Raw genomic sequence first — 19,411 nt, 5'->3', positions numbered from 1 at the left:
CCCTCTGTCTCTGGTGGCGAGGCCACCGCAATCTCAGTACAATATACACGCAGTGATGCAGAGTGGAAATATCAGCTGAGTCACGAGAGCCTCGTTAAAGGCTCCCTTGACACCTGCTTCCAATGACTCACGTCTGAAAAGTAAGTTTTCTGACTAATTAGTGCTACCTTCCCCAGCCCGGTGGGTGTCAAGCAATCGTGCACTGCCGTCATCTTTAATAATGCCTGAGATTTATGGAATGACCTTTTATTCCCCTCGAAAGGGGCTATGAGAGGCAGGAGGCCACTGAAAATGCTAAACAGACAGAAATATGGTACCGAAAGAAGTATAAAATGGAGCCCTTTAAAATTCAGGAGAGCGGGGAAGTAAGCCATGTGGGATGGGGGCAGATCCCTGAACAGAACAGCACTGGGAGGGAGGAGGGACAGAGGCTGGGGTTGTGCAGGGAAGCTGGGGCCCCTGAGTAGTCAAGGTTTCTGGCATCATCTTGCAGGTTCTGACCTGTCCTGGCGGCTGAGGCAGAGGCACAGACTTGGGCACCTCTCAAGACCTCACTTGAGAGAGGGACAAATGTACTCCCGATCCTGACCCTCATGCCTGGAGCAGGGCTTAGGGGCTCTTGGCCCTAATTCCAAAGCTGGGTGGCTTCTGGACACCTAACAAACTGCTTCCAGGACTGCAACTCTAAGATTGTCACTTTTCTACCTCTTTTTTTTTTCTTCTTCTTTTTTGAGACAGAGTTTCGCTCTTTTTGCCCAGGCTGGAGTGCAATGGCGCGATCTCAGCTCACCGCAACCTCCGCCTCCCAAGTTCAAGCGATTCTCCTGCCTCAGCCTCTCGAGTAACTGGGATTATAGGCATGTGCCACCACGCCTGGCTAATTTTTGTATTTTTAGTAGAGACGGGGTTTCTCCATGTTGGTCAGGCTGGTCTTGAACTCCCGACCTCAGGTGATCCACCCGCCTCGGCCTCCCAAAGTGCTGGGATTACAGGGGTGAGCCACCGCGCCTGGCCTTCTACCTCTTTTTTAGCAATGGAACCTATTTTTCGCATGGAATCTGATGCAGAAAGTCCAGCCATAAATCAGATGGGATAAGAGCTGTTCTGATCAAAGTGTGGGGATACAGTTCCTTATGGGAGGTCCCTAATGGGACTCGCTTTTGACCCTGGTACAGACAACTAATTCCATACATGCAGGGGACCATCACTCCTCTGGGGGAAACAGCAAAACAGACCTTTCTAAATGTATTTTATTTTCTAGGTCATATGGTTTATCCCCCCATGTCTCAGAAGCTCAGTGCTTCTCTGGGACTCACGGTTGAGATCGGAAAGGCTGATTTAACAATACAGATTCTCGGGTCTCACCTGTGAGCAGGACCAGGAACAGTGAGGCACTTGCCTTTGCCCCAGAATTCAAGGGAAAGCCCAAGAAATCAGTAGTGGAGATCAATCATACTTTAATGTAATATTTTTAGAAATCAAAATTACTGCCAAAAAATTCACAATGCATAACATTTCAAAATTGCAAAGGATCTGTCTTTCCACTTACTTTTGTTCTGGTCGTGTCCCAATGCCCCTGGTATGTCCTAGCGAGACAGCTCTAATCAGCCGGTCCCCAAAGAAGCACAGGTGGGGGTCTTTGGCATGAATACCACAGCTGCCAGGGCACAGGCGTCCCATCCCATTGACAGGCATCAGGGTGGGTACCGGCGACACCCCCTCCAATGCTGCAGCGAGCACTGGAGACCGGGCCCTTGCCCTTGTGGAGACCACACAGGGATGGCAAGAGAGACAGACAGTGAACATGTGATCAGAAGAAAACAATTTCTGATGTTGGTGAACACAAGGGTGACCTGGCAAAGAGTAACCAGGTGGGGCACGGCCACTTCAGATGGTGCGATGAGGGAAGGACCTGCCGAGGAGGTGGCATCTAAATGGAGACCTGGAGGAGAGGGAGAGGCAGCAGTCCAGCCAGAGGAGACAGACAGTCCTAAGGCCCAGAGGTGGAGAAGATCGGGACATTCCACCAGCCGTCAAGGGAACACGTGGGCAGAGACGCAGCTCCCTGCTGGGATGCACCCAGGGAGAGGTCTCAGAAGTGCATTTCCAGAGCCTCTACTGTTAACCAGGCCCTGTCACAGCAGCGGGGACAAAACTAGACTCCAGTTCTGGGGCCAGAACTGGACTCAGTCCCCGCCCTGGAGTTGCTGGTAATTTGGTGGAGGGAGAAAACCGAGTGAATAAAATATTTCCGCACATGTGGGATGACAGAGGGATGAGGCCGCAGAAGCCTAGAAAGACATCAGCTAAAGAAAGTAGGATTTTCACTCAGATTACCGTTTGCCAAAATGGCCTCACATCTGTTTTCATTCTGAAAAAAGAAATAGGATTCCCACTAATACTTATCTCTCACTGTCTTCCCTCACCCCCTCCCCATCCAGTCCTGTTAGCCTATATCCGGAATCCTACCACTTTTCTTCTCCTCCCGTCCTCTCCCTCCTGGATGGTGATAGGACGCCTCCTGGTCTCCCTGCTCCCTGCCTCTCCCCTACAGCAGCAGGAGGACTGTTAGAACCCAAGTCTGATCACACTCTACTTCTGCTCAGAGTCCCACCCCTGCACCTCCAAAACCCCAACCCTGACAGTCTATCTTGCTCACAGTCCTAGCCAGAGTCTCTCTCAGCCCCAGCTCCTGACCTGGTCTCCTTGCCTCCCCTTCGTCTCTCCTTTCCAATTACACTGACCTCTTCTCTATTCATTGAACAGACCAAGCACTCTCCTGCCTCAGGGCCTTTGCACTTGCTGTTCCCTCTGCCTGGAGGACGCTTCCTGAAGACAGACCCGCATCACTCACTCACTCACTCTCCTCACTCAGGTCTCTGCTCCAATGTCCCCTAGACGGCAAAGCCTTATCTGGCTCCTTCTCCCAGCTCTGTATAAAAGTCCACACTCCTACCGTGTCCCCAGTGTATTAAATACGTCTTTTTTTCTGTATTCTGATGCTCTGTCATCTGAGACCTTGCTGACCCTGGAGGGACCGCCCCTCCCAGAGTTGGCCAATTCCTAGAGATAGTAAGCAACTTGCCTGGAGTGCACCTTTCCTATGCAAGCCGTGGAACCCAGAACGCACACCCCAGCCATCTCTTTTACTGAGCTCTCAGACTCCAGGCCACTGTCCACCTGGCTTAAGTACTCCAGGGCCAGGTACCAGACAGCTAAAGGAAGTCCTCATGTCCAGAACCTGCAGAAATTAGTCAAATCAGCCAACCCTAAATCTGCTCACCCTGTCCCGTGCCCATTCCTCTCCACAGAAACTACTGTAAACACTCTTGCCCATACTCTCCCCACCTCCTAACTGGCCTGGGCGTGCCCCTGTGTGTCTCGGTTCCATGGTGTGGCATGCCACCCTCCTCTTGGGAACTGTGAGTAGCAAACTATCTTTTCAATAGCAATCCTCTCCAGATATGTTAGCCTCACCAAACCTGAATAAAATCAAATCTACATTTTAAAACACCCAGCCCCCTTACCCTACTTTATCCTTTTCTAAAATCCATATTATCAACTGATACATTAAATACATATTTGCAGCCAGGGGCAGTGGCTCACGCCTGTAATCCCAGCACTTTGGGAGTCCAAGGTGGGCAGATCACTTGAGGCCAGGAGTTCAAGACCAGCCTGGCCAAGATGGTGAAACCCCATCTCTAATAAATATACAAAAATTAGCCGGGCATGGTGAGGCGCACCTGTAGTCCTAGCTACTTGGGAGGCTGAGGCAGGCGAATCACTTGAACCTGGGAGGCAGAGGTTGTAGTGAGCAGAGATTGCACCACTACACTCCAGCCTGGGTGACAGAGCAAGACTCCATCTCAAAAAGTAAATACATAAAATAAATAAATACCTATTTGTTCTTGGTTTTGTCTCTTCAGTTGATGGTCAGCTCCATGGCTGGCACATAGTAGGTGCTCAATAAATATTTGCAGGCTAAGTGAATCTGTGAATCCCTTAGTTCTGTCCAGGGCATTCCAAAATACATACATGCATCAACCATATTTGTTCACATATACAGTGACATGAATTTTATTAAGATCCATGCCTATTTACAGACACCACAGTTATGACAGGCAAACAACTCCTCCCCCAACAGATCACGTAATGATTTCTGTGAAACAGCCTCCACTGTGTGAAGTTAGTCCTCCATCAACATCCTTGTATTCTGAATCAAATGTATGAAAAGATACAGTGGGACTTGTGTTTGCAACCACAAGACACAGCCTAAAGGATTTTTTATTTCTTTTCAGAAAGGAGTGTGCCATTCACCCAAATGACCTGTAATAAAAGTCCAAGCTCAATTTGTTGAAATAAATGTAAAACCACCAACTGGTCTGGTTTGAAAAAAAAAAAAAAGCAAAACTGCCAGGACTATCTCCTGGGTCTGGGTTACTTGGTAGCTGTCGTTATTCTACCACATTTGTAATCGTATAGGCTTGAGACTCAACAAAGTAGTAACAAGTCCATTTAACAGGGGGCCAGAATGGCTGCTAAATGTAGAAAGGCTGCTTCTCCATCAACATAATTAAGTGGGAAATGCCTCACCTTAGAAGCTGAGGGGTCTTTTGCAATTGCCATAAAAATTACTCAGCAGTGGCACTCAACCAACCTATCTGGAGACCGTCGTGGGGAAGGGAGGGGAGGCAGTGGAAATAAAGCAAGACCTTTGTTCTGTTGCCCTCTGCTATTGAATCTCATCCCATCTAAGCTGCTGAGCTGTGGCTGACTTTCAACAGAGACTAAATTAGGAGGCTCAGCTGAAAGCAAATCTCAGATTGATAGTCTTCCAGGGAAGACTTGGAGTAGACCTATCAGCCTCCTCCACAAGCCCAAAGCACAAGCTGGTATTTGCCCAGAATCTCGGGGCAGGGTCTGGAAGAGCAAGGAGAGTGTCTCTGCAGGAGGACTTGCCCATCTCTCTTATGCAGTTCTCACATACGCACCTGCAGAGACCAGGGAACGATCTAGAGGGGAAACAAATAAAACCCTTGTGTCTGCAGAATTGTTGTCTGCGCTTGGACTTCTGGATACCCTGGTGCTTGGAGGGCAGACGCTGCTGGCTGCCTGCAAGAAAGTTATTCGCCCTTCTTCCCCACCAACAGGCCCCTCATCTGTCCCAGGTTTCAGTGTGCCCAGTCCCAAGGTTTATGCCAACCGAGGTAATCCCATTCCCCTTACCAGTGAGTCATTATGGGTGAGAAGTGACCCAGTCTTGGCCAATAGGACCTTAGAGAAAGCTGGCCTGAGATCACTAGGTGCTGGGGAAACTTCGTAAAGAGCAAACTTTTGCACCCCTTTCTGCCTTGGGTGCTGTTGCGAGAGGACAGGGGTTGAAGAAGTTGTGGGGACCCTGCCCGGTGGGCCCAGCAGCCCCTTTCTGTGTTGTCATAACTCCCAGCAGCCTCTTCTCTGATAGGAACCAAAGCATCCAGAGATGCCTGGGAAGCCACGCCCCCACCTCACCAGGGCAGCTCTTGGCAATGACTGATGGCCACAGCGGGGCAAGTCTTCAGACCCCGCCTCAAGGCGGAGCTTAGTCTGCAACTCTGTTCATACTCGGAGCTCCCTGGGGATCAGGCTGCAGCAAAGCTCCCGCTGAGACCACATCTTTGCTTCACTTCTTCCCCTGCCCCATCCTGCCTCCCCCCTCCTTTACAGGATTCTCCTAAGAGCACTCCATCAATTCATAGTATGTACTTGAATCCTCACCTAACATGCACATGAAACCTCACCCCACCCACATCCCCAGCCAGGGGATTTGCAGGGAGTCTGACGCTAGATGACAGGAGCTGTATCTGGATGGTCACACTTGTGCCTGGAGACAGCAAGTGGGAGGAAGGAAACCTAACCTGATAAGGGTGGTGGATCTGAGGATGCAAAGAGCCTACTGGGTCCATGAAGATAACGTTGAGCTGCTGAACTCACCCAGATCCTGCCCACCTCCAGACAATGCTTGTCTCTAGGATTTTAGCTACTGCTCATTAGGGAGACCAACTATCTTACTTTGCCCAGGACTAAGAGAGTTTCCCAAGATGCTTCGTCTCACATTTACTATTTCACACTAAAATTAGAAAAGGCATAGGAAAACCAGGTTGGTCACCCTACTGATAGTCAGGCATTCTCTGCTTGCAGCCAGAGGCATAGCCAGATGATGTGATTATGACCCCCATTTTATAGCTGGAGAAAGGCAGACACAAGAGGCCAAGTGAGCTGAGCACCCAGGATTACGGTGGCTCACACCTATAATCCCAGCACTTTGGGAGGTGGAGGCAGGCAGATCACTTGAGGCCAGGAGTTTGAGAACAACAGCCTGGGCAACATGGCAAAACCCTGTCTCTACAAAAAATATAAAAAGAAGCCAGGTGTGGTGATGCACACCTGTAGTCCCAGTCTTGGGGAGGCTGAGGCGAGAGGATCACCTGAGCCCAGGGAGGTCAAGGCTGCAGTGAGCCTTATTGCACCACTGCACCACTGCACTCTAGCCTGGGCAACAGTGAGACCCTGTCTCAAAAAAAAAAAAAAAAAAAGCAAAGTGTTGTTAGGCAACTACATAGCCAGTTTGAGGCTGGAATTCGTAATCCAATATTTTGACCAATCCAGGGCTCTTTGTACAACACTCATTTCATGAAGGAGGAGCTATTAGGCCCAGGCACAACACTGACTACCAACTTTAGTGGGTGCTGTAGTTGCTCTCCCCAGCATCCATTCCCTGAGTATCTGGTGATGGCCACTGTGACGGAAACTCTAGTGGCCCATCCAACCATCCACTTTCCCCTTCCTCCTTAGTAACAGAGCCCCAGTTTTATCCAGGCACACTGCCACTGGGAATAAAGACTGTACTTTGCAGTCTCCTTTACAACAAGGTGTGGACAGATTAATAAGTCCTGGCCAGGAATTTGTCAGCAAAGTCTTGTAGAGAACTTTGAGAAGCCTCCTTAAAAGAGAAGAGATGGTCCTTTTTTTCTTCCTGTTCCTGGAAAACAGATATGATTGCTGGATCTCCAACAGCCCTCTTGGACCACTAGGTGACCACAAGGATAAAAGACAAGCAGTAAGGGCGGGAGAACAGAAAGACGGGAGCCTGCGTCCTTGAGGACACTTTAGAGCTACCACAGTCTTGGACTCCTTCCTCAAAATGGGTGTGGGGATTTTTATAGGCCCGAACAGCAAAGTCTCTCTTCCTCTGGGAGTATCAACCTGAGTAGTTTAGAGATGGGACCCTGAGAATGCAGCTAACACAAAAGAAACAGAATCAAGGAATAGAGAGAAAAAAAACTAGGTTCTAATGACAACGACAGGTCCCTAGATCCAGCAGTTCCCGAAGCCATCCCTTTTCTTGAACTGTTTAGTCATGATATCTGATAAATTATCTTTTTACTTAAATTAGTGGGGTTGGGTTTCTGTAATTTTTACTGGCTGATACATACCCGAATCTGAATTAGAAGTCCAGGAAGGATCCTGCGAACTTCAGCGTTTTTCCTTTTGGCCTATCAAGACACCCTTTACAACGAGAGTGGCTTAAACCTGACTTAGCAGTCTCATCGGCCAAGCACATGGGTCTTTAGGAAGAGACAGTCCACAAAATGTTCTTAATTTTGTGGTTTGCTTTCAACAGAGAATAAATTGAGAGATCCAGCAGTCATATCCATGTTCCAGTAACAGGAAGAACAGAGAAGGGCCCTCTCTCCCACTTGAAGGAGCCACACTGAACAGGGATATACTATTATGTGAGTGGGACAAGCTAGAGCAGCAGAAAGTATGACACGTGCTGGGACAAACAGAAGGAACGTGGTCTTTGGAGCCAGAGAACTTCAAATTTGATTCCATGACAAGTCATTGCCTTGCTGTGTGACCCTGGGCAAGTTACTGAACCTCTCTGAACTCCTAGTTCATCCTCTTTAAAAAGGGAACAATAACATCATCCCTATTGGAGTGATGTGAAGATTAAATGAAACAAAGCAGCACAGAAAGCACCAAGTATCTGGGCCATAGTAAGTGCTCAATAAATAGTAGCTATTGTTAATAACGTCACAAGAACTCAACAGCAACAATGAAAAGGGTCTGTTCAATTAATAGCATGCATAAGATAACGGAATATGCTTCAGCCTTATTTTGTATAACATTTCAAGGGACTTTCACACATTCCTCACTTGCCTGCAAGGCGCAGCTAATTACAAATGCATTCTCACACTTCGCTACAACAGACTTGGCAGCACCACAATCCGGAGATCTTTTCATTAGCAGTTAGGTAATGAATGTGGGGGAACTGCACTGCTGTACAATTACTCAGCATACAGATTGTGTCTCTGCCTTCTCCCACCGTGGCTGTCAGAATCCCTGAGTCAGGTGGACGAGTGGCTTCCACTCTGCCGCCAGCCAGCACCGAGTGGTATGATGCATTGGAGCCCGTGCCTGGATCCTGCTTCTACCACACACTAGCTGGGTGGCCTTGAGCTAGTTACTTAACTTCTCTGAGCATTGTTTTCCTCATCTGGAAAACAGAGATGCTCACTTTCCTCTGAGGGATGAGTGAGGATGGAGAGGGGAGTAAATGAGATACGTAGCAAGGTGCCTGGCAAAGAGGATAAATACAGCAATGTTTTTTGTTGTTGTTTTTCTTTTTTCTTTCCTAAAGCCATTATATTTGTTAAAACTATGTTTCTAAATAGCAGAAAATCCAACTCAAACTGGCTTCTGCACCAAAAAAAAAAAAAAAAACACTGGTGAAGGGGGTGGTTGGAGAGAGGTTATCTACAGGTTCACATAACTGAAAAGCCCAGAGGTCCTGCCAGCTTCAGGGGCAACTACACTGTGTCATGAGAAGTCAGTTTCCCTCCATCTCACAACTTCTGCCATGTTGGCTCCACCCTTGTGTTCCCTGTGGCGATTCTTGGCAGGTCAAGATTCTCTCCTCATGCTGACAACATGGCTGCAGCGATCCAGCCGCTCATCTTCTCAAGTTCAAGTTCAATGGGAAAGCACAAGGTATCATTTGGGCAGCTCCTACCGAAGTCCTGGGATTCACTGTGATTGGTGCAGCTCAGACCGTGTGCCCATCCCTGAGCCAATCAGTGAGGCTATGAGAAGGCAGTGCTCTGATTGGCCAGGCCTTGGCCTATTGTCTGAAAGTGGATGGGGGATGAAAACAGTAGAGACCTGGGGTGGTCCTCTGGCGCCCTCTACTGAGAAAGCTTAACACTGCACTCACTGTAAACGAATGCTTAAAAGGAACTCTGTCCATTACGCAAAGCAGATATCGAAGGGTGACTTTGGAGCTGAGAGGCAATAAATTGATAGCTGACACACACCTTCAAGCCTGGCACTGTTGAGACATCAGCACGCTGCAGTCAGAGAGAAACTCACAGCTGCAGCCCAGAGCAGGGAGAGAACAGGGAATAAATTCCCCAATACCCACCTGCTGCTGGTACCTCCCGTTGCAAACTGAACCAAAAGCCCGAAGGCAGGGCACTTGAGTGATGCAATCCCTAAAGTCGGTCTCTCAGGGTAGAGAATCGGTCTGGGGAACGAACAGGTAATATCCAGCTCTGTAGGTACAATCATTATTCCTATTTCACAGAGGAGGCCCAGATAGGATGAGAAACTGGCCAAAGCCACACTTGACCCAGTTCCACCATAGCTGAGCCGCCCAGTCCTGGAGCCATCCTTCGTAAGCAGCAGCAGAAGGGAGCAGGCCTGGAGGCGGTGCTCCTGCTCTCCAAAAGAACATTCCTAGAAGCTCAAATGCCATTATGGTCCCTTCCGGCAATTGCAACAAACCTGCCTCTACTTGCTCAGGAGAGAATGGGGTGGGGAGAAGGGAAGTGAGTTTTTATTTCAATTTCTCTCCAGCTGGTTGCACAGCAAGAGTTCTCTTCTTCCCTGGGACTGTCTTTCATTTGCACATTGACCCAGGTTGCTGCGAGGTGAAAAGACAGTGAGAGAAAAGGAGAAGCAAAAAAATGCAAAATGCAACCACGTAGTACCCAAGCAGGATGGACCAAGCCATTGAAAACCAACTAAATAGCACCTGTGATGGGTGCTGTCTGCGTGTGGTGTGTGTGGATTTTATTTTTATTTTTTTATTTTTATTTTTTGTTAATAACTAGTGTGAGAGAATGTGTGTGGATTTTAAACAAAAATACATTCAGCCGCTGATTTTCACTGCAAGCCTGAGTCCTGGACAGTTCAGTGGAGGAAAAGCTGGCTTGTGTTTGCCTTAGGAAATACAGATGAGCTTTTGGGGTGGTCACAACTTCTCTCTCCTAGTTATGGCCAGAAGTAGCTGGTTTGCAATGAGTCTGAGGGTGCTGTGCACTCTTGCTACTCAAATTGTGACCTGTGGACCAGCAACACCTATGCTACCTGGAAGCTTTTTAAAAATGCAGATTCGGCTGAGCACGGTGGCTCATGCCTGCTATCTCAGCACTTTGGGAGACCAAGGTAGGAGGATGACTTGAGGCCAGGAGTTCGAGACCAGCCTGGGCAACAGAGTGAAACCCCGTCTCTAAAATAATAATAATTAATTAATTAATTTAGTTTAAAAATAGAAATGCAGCCAGGCGCGGTGGCTCACACCTGTAATCCCAGCACTTTGGGAGGCCAAGGTGGGCGGATCACAAGGTCAGGAGCTCGAGACCATCCTGGCTAACATGGTGAAACCCCGTCTCTACTAAAAATACAAAAAAAAATTAGCCAGGCATGGTGGCAGGTACCTGTAGTCCCAGCCACTCAGGAGGCTGAGGCAGGAGAATGGGATGAACCCGGGAGGGATGAGAGTCTGCATTTGCATAAGAATCCAGGTGATTGGTGCACACAGCGACATTTGAAAAGCTGGTATAAATCCACACTGGTGGGACCAGGAATTGGCTGAGAGTAAGGTAAGGGAAGCTGAGTTTTTACTAGGGTGACCAACCATTCTGGTTTTCCCAGGACATTCTTAGTTTTAGCACTGAACATCCTGTGCAAACCAGGATGGTTGGTCATCCCTGCTACTCCTCCAGCCACCTCTGCCAGCTCCGGGGGCCCTGGTGCCTAAAAATCCCAATGAGAAGACCCTGGCTCCCCGACTGACTAAGGCCTAAGAGTCGGCTGGGTGTGGTGGCTCACACCTGTAATCCCAGGAGTTTGGGAGGCTGAGGTGGGAGGAGTGCTTTGTTAGGGAAGTAAGAGCATAGCAGGGCCAGAGTAACGCCGCCGTTTTAAGTTCGGCTCCATTTGAGACTAGCAAAGCACATTCCTTGCTGGTCACCACCCATAGCCATGGGATGTTTTTAGTAGAGGGAACAGCTAAAGATGCCTGCAAGGACACACCCCTACAACAATAGAGAGTCCAAATGTCCCAATATCCATAACAATATATGTTTTCTAAATAATAATAGTTATGCTCTGAGGTACTCACACAAAACTCTCGAGGATCGTTTCCTTTCAATCCACACAATAATAAATGCTGTCATGCTGTCTGCTCACCCGCATGCAGGCACAGCTTAGTTTAGTCTTTGCATAAACAAGACCTCCATATAAGAAGAGCTTAGGCCGGGCGCGGTGGCTCATGCTTGTAATCCCAGCACTTTGGGAGGCCGAGGTGGGAGGATCACCTGAGGTCAGGAGTTTGAGACCAACATGGTGAAATCCTGTCTCTACTAAAAATACAAAAATTAGCCAGACATGGTGGCATGTGCCTGTAATCCCAGCTACTTGGGAGGCTGAGGCAGGAGAATCGCTTGAACCCAGGCAGTGGAGGGTACAGTGAGCCTAGATCACGCCATTGCACTCCAGCCTGGACAACAGAGCTAGACTGGGTCTCAAAAAAAAAAAAAAAAAAGAACAGCCGGGCACGGTGGCTCACACCTGTAATCCCAGCACTTTGGGAGGCCAAGGCAGGCAGATCACGAGGTCAGGAGATCGAGACCATCCTGGCTAACATGGTGAAACCCCATCTCTACTAAAAATACAAAAAATTAGCCGGGCGTGGTAGTGGGCAGCTGTAGTCCCAGCTACTCAGGAGGCTGAGGCAGGAGAATGCTGTGAACCCGGGAGGCGGAGCTTGCAGTGAGCCAAGATCGCGCCACCGTACTCCAGCCTGGGCGACAGAGCGAGACTCCATCTCTAAAAAAAAAAGGGGGGGGAAAAAGTGTAAAACAAAGGTGATGCCCTACTCTGTAACAGAGCAGCTTTCAAGAAACTCTCCCACTCACCTTGAATTCCTTCCTGTGCAACATCCAAGAACCCTTTGTTGGGGTCTGGATCAAGACTTCTTTTTCCAGTAACAGCTTGAGCTCAGGAGCTTGAGACCATCCTGGGCAACATAATGAAAAGTCCTCTCCACGAATAATAAAAACAATTAGTCGGGCGTGGTGACATCTGTGGTCCCAGCTACTCGAGAGGCTGAAGTGGGAGGATGGCTTGAGCCCAAGAGGTTGCAGTGAGCCATGATCACACCACCACACTTCAGCCTGACCCTGTCTCAAAAAATAAAAATAAAAAACATAAAGTCTAAGAGGCATAGGGAGGCCTTGAGTTCTCTGTGGCTTGGTCCCAGCGCCCCTCCCCAGCCCCCTCCTTCTCTGCCTCTCCCTTCTCTCTTAGAAGCTCCAGGCACACAGTGGGTTTGCAATCAGCACATGAGCACGCCGAGGCAGAAAGGCCCGATCCAGAGAAGCTGCAGATGATGGCGTCGTGGTTCGTGTCTAAACCTTCCAGGGTCTCTTGCTGCCAGACTTGTGCACATCCTGAGGTCCCGCTGTCTGGAATGCTCTTCCCTGCCTCCTCCTCACTCCCTACAGTGCTGGCAACCCCACTCTGCACTACCGCCACTCTCCCGATGCCCACCTTGTGCCCTGCTCAGTACATACTTGCAAAGACGCACAGTCAATCTAGTGAGTGAATAGCATGCAATCAGAGGACTCATCAAACTCAGCTGCCCTAAGACCTTCTTAAGATCCCCAGTGGTTCTCAGCCTGCTCGGCTAGAATTTTCTGAGGGCTTTTAAAATGTACAAATGCCTGTGCCCTAATACCAGAGATTCTGATCAAGAACCACTGAGCAGAACCCTTTGAATCTGCCAGCAGTTTCTCATCCAACCCACATTGACCCCAAAGGTCTCAGGGAAATGGGGCGGTGCAGGGGGAGGGGGATGGTTCGGAAACTCAAATGTAAAGCCACTGGGCCCAGACTGGCAACCCACATGTGTGAATCGAAGGCTATCAGGAAATAGAGGCTGCCAGGGCTGGAGCCCAGAGGCTGTCAACATGGCAGCCCAAGCAATGTATGTTCAAAGGACAGCAATGTAGGTGGCTAAGAAAGAGCTGTATCACCTTTTGGAGCCTCAGTTTCCTCCTCTGTAAAATGGGCACGCAAATGATAATGCCCACCTCAGCCCGGCACGGTGGCTCACGCCTATAATCCCAGGACTTTGGGAGGCCGAGGCGGGTGGGTCACCTAAGGCCAGGAGTTTGAGATCAGTCTGGCCAACATGCCGAAACCCTGTCTCTACTAAAAAAAAAAAAAAAAAAAATTAGCTGGGTGTGGTGGTGCACACCCATAGTCCCAGCTACTCAGGAGGCTGAGACAGGAGAATCATTTGAACCCAGGAAGCGGAGGTTGCAGTGAGCCGAGATTGTGCCACTGTATTCCAGCCTGGGTGACAGAGCAAGACTCAGTCTCAAAAAAAAAAAAAAAAGATAATACACACCTCATAGTTGTTATAAAGTAAGTCATTGCATGTAAAGCACTTAGAGTATCACTCAGCACATAGCATTCAATTAATATTGCTATAAATACTATTATCTAACAACCACAGTGGTTTATTTGGACCATGCATTGTATTCTAAGTTGCCAACATTTTAAAACTTGAAGCTTTTATATGAAAATCTAGATTTCTGGTTTCTCTGTAAAACTTGAACCTCTGGGCTGGATGCTGTGGCTCATGCCTATAATCCTAGCACTCTGGGAGGCCAAGGCAGGCAGATCACTTGAGCTCAGGAGTTCAAGACTAGCCTGGGCAACACAGCAAAACCCCATCTCTACAAAAAAAAAAAAAAATAGCTGGTATGGTGGCACATACCTGTAATCCCAGCTACTCGGGAGGCTGAGGTAGGAGGATTGCTTGAGCCCAGGAAGTCAAGGCTACAGTGAGCTGAGATCATACCACCGAACTCTAGTTTGAGTGACAGAACAAGATTTTGTCTCAAAAAAAAAAAAAAAAAACCCAGGGCACAGTGGCTCATGCCTGTGATCCCAGCACTTTGGGAGGCCGAGGTGGGCGGATCACCTGAGGTCAGGAGTTTGAAACCAGCCTGACCAACATGGAGAAACCCTGTCTCTACTAAAAATACAAAATTAGCCAGTCGTGGTAGCGCATGCCTGTAATCCCAACTACACAGGAGGCTGAGGCAGTAGAATTGCTTGAACCTGGGAATCAGAGGTTGCAGTGAGCCGAGATCACGCCACTGCACTCCAGCCTGGACAACAAGAGAGAAACTCCGTCTCAAAAAAAAAGTGAATCCCATGCAGCACCAGGCCTGTATTCCCGCTGGCTCAGCTGATGGGCACGGGCTGCCCCTTGACTCACTGTCCCACCAGCTGTGGGCAGTCCCTGTCACTGCCTGCTCTCCAGCCAATGTGTCTTGTGGCTGCTTAGGGCTGTGATCCTTCTCACAGTAGAAAAATATTCCTCTATTCTTACGTCTTGAACCCCTGAGCTCCTCTAACCCAAAGTGAGAAAATGAAACTCATGTGGAGAGAGCATGTGTTTCTTTACCCCACACCTTCTTAATTCATTTACATTCCCTTTGTGACCCCTGGTTTATATAACAGGAAGGAGGAAAGAATTTGCTTGTACATGCGCAAAAAAAAAAAAAAAAAAAAGCCTTAGAGTTCCTTGGGCCACAACACATGCTATATACATGTTCATTCACTTCCCTGCTTTAGAGCTCATGTGTACCCAGACTGGTTAATGTGCCAGAAACAGGCATTCCTATACCCCTAACTAGACTCAGGAAGCGGCTGGCTCCGCCTAGACCGCAATGGCCTGGATAGCTTGGCAGAGGTAGTGTCTGTTCCTTGTCCTTCACCTCCACCTACTGGTCCTTTCAAGAACTACAACCTTGGGTCAAAACCAAGCTCCCGTCTGACGCTGCTTGTAAATATCCAGCTTTGTACATTTCTATAAAGGAAATAGGAGTCTTAAAATGCCTATGCATCTGGAAGAAGTTTTCTCCAAGGATCCCCATTCCCCCGTGTTCTTTTGGACCGCTCCGTATCAGCAGGGGAAAATCATTCGGGCCGCCTCTAACAGCTGGTCTATGCCATCCTTAGGCACTTGGGATCTCTTCACAATAGTTTCACGGTTTCAACCTCAAATCAGAAGTCAATACCAGCCGGACGCGGTAGCTCATGCCTGTAATTCCAGCACTTTGGGAGGCTGAAGTGGGCAGATCACATGAGGTCAGGAGTTCGAGACCAGCCTGACCAACATGGTGAAACAACATCTCTACTAAAAATACAAAAATTAGCCAGGTGTGATGGCACATGCCTGTAATCCCAGCTACTTGGGAGGCTGAGGCAGGAGAATCGTTTGAACCCGGGAGGTGGAGGTTGCAGTGAGCCGAGATTGCACCACTGCACTCCAGCCTGAGCGACAGAGCAAGACTCTATCTCAAAAAAAAAAAAAAAACAAAAGTCAATCCCAAAACCTGAGTCATGGAAGCATGAGAAGAATACAGCCTTTTCTCAGGTCTTCACATGCCTGCCTGTTTCTCGTTCTTCCTCAACTCAAATGTCACCTCCGTGGTAGGTTTTACCCTGGTCACCTTTTTAAAGAAGCCACCATCCGCTACCGGCCCAGTCCCTCCTTACCACATCACCAGGACTGATTTCATTCATAGCTAAAATTATTGTTAATGTATTTTCTACCTGTTCATCTCCTATTGACCCTAATAGAAAGTAAGCATCCTTCTATTTTTGGTCTCGTCAGATCCTCACTACCACACTCCAGGACTAATATTATCGTTCCAAATACCTGCTTTGCAATGTAAAGGAAATGATTTCTTATGGCAGAAAATTGAGAGTATGAAATACAAACCATGAAAATAGCGGGGCTTTTTAGGTCAAAATAACCTGCAATTCCACCACCAAAAGAATAACATTTATTGATGGGAACGCTTTTAAACTTATAAAACATCACTTGTAAAACCAGAATGCAGTAAAAACCTGCCAGTGAAAGACAATTTTTCACCTATCAGAATGGCAGAATACAAAAAGCTTTATACTTCATTGTCACAAGGGAGTAGAGAAAGAGGTCCTCTCCTGCACAACTGACACAAACTTTTTGGAACAATTTGGCAAAATTGATCCAAATGTAACATGCATATGATCTTTACCCCAGTAATTACATTTCCAGAAAAATTATCCTATAGAAACAAGTGGGTATATGTACAAAAATGTTCGCTGCAGCAGTTTATAGTAGAAAAAAGCCTAGAAACCGTTGGGATTCTTTATTTCAGGGCCACAGACTCTCAGAGGATTCATGGATAGAATTGTATTTCCGCACAGTGGTTGGTTTCCCTTGCATTGTTATGTATTTTACTTTATGGATTTAAAAACGTCTTCCTGCCAGTCACAGTGGCTCACAGCACTTTGGGAGGCTGAGGCGTGAGGATCACTTGAGCCCAGGAGTTTGAGACCAGCTTGGGCAACATAGCGAGATGCTCATCTCTAAAAAATTTAAAAATTAGCCTCCTGTGGTGGTGTGCACCTGTGGTCCCAGCTACATGGGAGGCTGAAGTGGGAGGATAAATTGAGCCCAGGAGTTCAAGGCTATGGCGAGCTATGCTCTGGCCATTTCACTCCAGCCTGAGCAACAGAGTGAAACCCTGTCTTTAAAAAAGAAATTGTTTTAATACAATAAAATAATAAAAAATAAAAATACCTGTGGCTGGGCGCAGTGGCTCACACCTATAATCCCAGCACTTTTGGAGGCCGAGGCAGGCAGATCACCTGAGGTCAGGAGTTCGACACCAGACTGGCCAATATGGTGGAACCCCATCTCTACTAAAAACACAAAAGTTAGGTAGGCATGGTGGTGGGTGCCTGTAGTCCCAGATAGTCGAGAGGCTGAGGCAGGAGAATTGCTTGAACCTGGGAGGCAGAGATTGCAGTGAGCTGAGATTGTGCTCCTGCACTCCAGCCTGGGCAACTGACCAAGACTCCATCTCAAAAAAAAAAAAAAAAACCTTTTCTGAGCAAAGCTCCATAGGTTTCACCAGACTGCCAAAAGGAACTGGGCACAAAACCAGATGAAGAGCCCCTTTATGAAAAGGCACTGGTTAATCTGGTTACGGTGCATGCAGATGGTGGGAGGTTAACTGAGCTGTTAAAAATGAATTTGTTTTATCTACATGTTACTGGTCTGGACAATCTCAAAAGTACATTGTTAGCAGTGGCTCATGGCTGTAATCCCAACACTTTGGGAGTCTGAGGCAGGCAGATCACTTGAGGCCAGGAGTTCGAGACCAGCCTGGCCAACATGATGAAACCTTGTCTCTACTAAAAATATTTTTAAAATAAGCTGAGAGTGGTGGCACATGCCTGTAATCCCAGCTACTCGGGAGACTGAGGCACGAGAATCGCTTGAACCTTGGAGGCAAAGGTTGCAGTGAGCCAAGATTGCACCACTAAACTCCAGCTTGGTTGACAGAGCGAGACCTTGTCTCAAAAAAAAAAAAAAGTATACTGTTAAGTGAAAAAAGCAAGGTGTAGAAGGGTGTGTGGAACAGTGTGCAATGTATGCTCACATTCGTATTGAAGAGAGGGATATTTGCATATCTCTGCTTGTGTAGGCACACACCATCTCAGAAAGGAGACTTAGGACTCTAGTAACCATAGCTGCACTGGGGAAACAAGCTGGGGGTCTAGGAATTGGGGCAGGAGGGATACTTACTTTTTATTTGTTTGTTTCTCACCTTACCTTATGGTACTGAGATACTTACTTTTTACTTCTTATCTTTTTGTATTGTTCGAATTTTTTTAACATGTACAAACATTTCTTTAAAGTTCAACTTGGCATGTCTCGAAAAACCAAAAAATAGAAAGAATAAAGTTCAACTTGGAAAGTTTAAATAAATCTGAAGTGTAATCCTTGAAGCCACAACATTTAGTAGACTCTCATTACATTTGTTGAAGAAAAAATAAATGCATGACAAATAAAGTGACTACATAATTGCTTTTTAAAAAAAAGTTATACTAGGTCAAGTTCAGAGTCCACCCTGCTCAGAATTTCCTCCAAGGTAGACAGAGCTTGCCAGTCTCTGCGCTGTCCTGTGGACATCCACCGTGGATTCCACAACACACGCCTTCTTCCTGTCAGCCTTGAACCTTTCTGTTGCACTATCTAAATAGCTGGACCTCTGCTAAGAAAAAATGTAATCCTGTCTACTTTTTTAAAAAAAAAGTTAGCCTGATGTGGTGCACACCTATAATCCCAGCTACTCGAGCCTGGCTGGCGTGGGAAGGTCACTTAAGCCCAGGAGTTTGAAGCTGCAGTGAGCTATAATCAGGTCACTGCACTCCAGCCTGGGCAACAGGCTGTCTCTAAAAAAAAACGTGACGGGGAGTATTCGCCAGGCACAATGGCTCACACCTGTAATCCCAGAACTTTGGGAGGCCAAGGCAGGCGGATCACTTGAGGTCAGGAGTTCAAGGCCAGCCTGGCCAACACGGTGAAACCCCATCTCTACTAAAAATACAAAAATTAGCCAGGCGTCAGCCGCCACACTGTCTGGGAAGTGAGGAGTGCCTCTGCCCGGCTGCCCCACCGTCTGTGAAATAAGGAGCACCTCTGCCCTGCCCCCACCTCCCACCCAACCATCTGGGAAGTGAGGAGCGCCTCTACCCGGCTATGCAACCCTCCGAGTGTGAACTGACGCCTTGTGTGTGATCTTTGTGCCCTCCTCAAGTTTGTACTTTTTACATTAAAGTTTACTTTTTAATTTTAAAAAAAGTTAGCCGGGAGTGGTGGTGGGCACCTGTAATCCCAGATACTTGGGAGGCTGAGGCAAGAGAATCAGTTGAACCCGGGAGGCAGAGGTTGCAGTGAGTTGAGATTGCACCATTGCACTCCAGCCTGGGCAACAAGAGTGAAACTCCATTGAAAAAAAAAAAGTTTTTATCTGTGGTTTAAAAAAATGACCAAAAACTTACCATCTTAACCATTTTTAAGCGTTCAGATCAGTAGTGTTCATATACTCACACCGTTGGGCCACCCATCTCCAGGACTCTTCTTCTTGCGTAACTGAAACTCTGTATCCATTAAACGCTAACTCTCTCCTCTTCCCCTAATCCCTGCAACCACCATTGCACTTTCTAT

The sequence above is a fragment of the Trachypithecus francoisi genome, unplaced genomic scaffold (assembly GCF_009764315.1).
Source record: "Trachypithecus francoisi isolate TF-2019V2 unplaced genomic scaffold, Tfra_2.0 Lachesis_group21, whole genome shotgun sequence".
In the NCBI taxonomy this organism is placed as follows: domain Eukaryota; kingdom Metazoa; phylum Chordata; class Mammalia; order Primates; family Cercopithecidae; genus Trachypithecus; species Trachypithecus francoisi.
This window is presented reverse-complemented; position numbering follows the sequence as displayed.